Below are 1,336 nucleotides of genomic sequence, written 5' to 3'. Positions count from 1 at the left end.
TTTGGTTACAACTCAAGAGCCTGTTTTCGGCAGTTCATTTTCGGATATCCTTTCCTCGGATGACGGGGATGGGAACTTTGTAACAAGGGAGCGTTATGTGCATTGCCACAATTGCCCAGCTACGCTAAACTCATCCACCATTACGCTCCGGAACTTGAAGGAGTTTTAATGAATGGAGCGATGCCGGTACGCTTGGAAAAGCGCGCTTGTTTGCTTCCAAGTTCGCTGGAGGTAAGTAGTTATATAGTCGATGTTCGGATGATAGTTGGTCCTTGTTATGCTTTTAAAGTTTGAAACGTCTCTTCCGGGTTGGAAGGATTGCCGATCCACAGAAATTTGGAAATGACTTGAAATCGGGGTTTGAGTTTTACCGCACTTATGTAAAGCTCCACTGTAAGATTTGTTAGCTCCAAAACTTACAAAAACCGAAAGTTACAAAAGTTTAGAACTATTGTGTGTGAATAAGATAGATAAGATATATCTATAAAATCTTGTTTGTTTTAAATCCCCTCTTTCTGCAAATTTTTTAAGATTCGTTTGTAAATACATACGTTGAGACTTGCATTGTGTGTACTCTCTCTCTCTCTCTCTCTCTCTCTCTCTCTCTCTCTCTCTCTCTCTCTCTCTCTCTCTTTAATTTTCTCTTCAAGTTCATGGAATAAACCAGGTTTGATCATTTGACCTACCTTCAACAACCTCACCGAACAGGCTACTGCCAACTCGCTCTAACGCTAAGCAACCTTTTATAGACTGGTCATTTACATTTTCGTTGTTCTTCAAAACGAATGAATTTTCTAAATTTTATTTCATATTTTTGTATTCTTGAGATCTTGCGACCCAACTATTGGAAGATTTCCACTAAATTTAATTTGATAGATTCAATATACATAAAAGTAGTGTTTCATTTTATAGAATATATTAAAAATTGTTATGAACTCACCTTGGTGCCTTCTTTGGTATTCCACATCTAGTTAGATATTTCCTTTTCACTACAGTAGAAAATGCTTAACTGTTCTTCATGCAACCACATGGAGGGAGCCAGTCGCTCACACGCAAACACACCCTTCTCTTTCGACCCACAACCACATACTGAGCCCTTTTGCTACCGTCTCTCTGATGGAATGCACTTTGTCTCTGAAACCAGAAAATTCTCTCAAGCTAATGACTAGACTTCTAAGTCCTCAAACAGCATCATAAAGACTCCAGTGACCTCGCTGTTCTACAGGTTTACAACTCGTTTACCTGATACCCACTTTTTCCATCCTAAAAAACCTGGGTACTGATTTGGGTATATTTTGGCAGTCATTAGACCCGATCGCACTTTCATGGGGTGCAC

The 1,336-nt window shown here is 39.4% G+C and overlaps 1 protein-coding gene across 2 annotated transcripts in view; it reads right to left on the bottom strand.

Annotated features, from left to right (window-relative positions):
* Positions 1 to 1,105, bottom strand: part of LOC137615082 (uncharacterized) — a 30,230-nt gene extending 29,125 nt beyond the window's left edge. For both annotated transcript variants that reach the window (XM_068344723.1, XM_068344717.1), the window contains exon 1: positions 941 to 1,105. The gene's annotated coding sequence lies outside the window, so the exon portion shown is untranslated. The remainder of the gene's footprint in view (positions 1 to 940) is intronic.
* Between the last annotated feature and the right edge of the window lie 231 nt (positions 1,106 to 1,336).

Source organism: Palaemon carinicauda, chromosome 2 (genome assembly GCF_036898095.1).
Source record: "Palaemon carinicauda isolate YSFRI2023 chromosome 2, ASM3689809v2, whole genome shotgun sequence".
NCBI lineage: Eukaryota > Metazoa > Arthropoda > Malacostraca > Decapoda > Palaemonidae > Palaemon > Palaemon carinicauda.
This window is presented reverse-complemented; position numbering and strand designations above follow the sequence as displayed.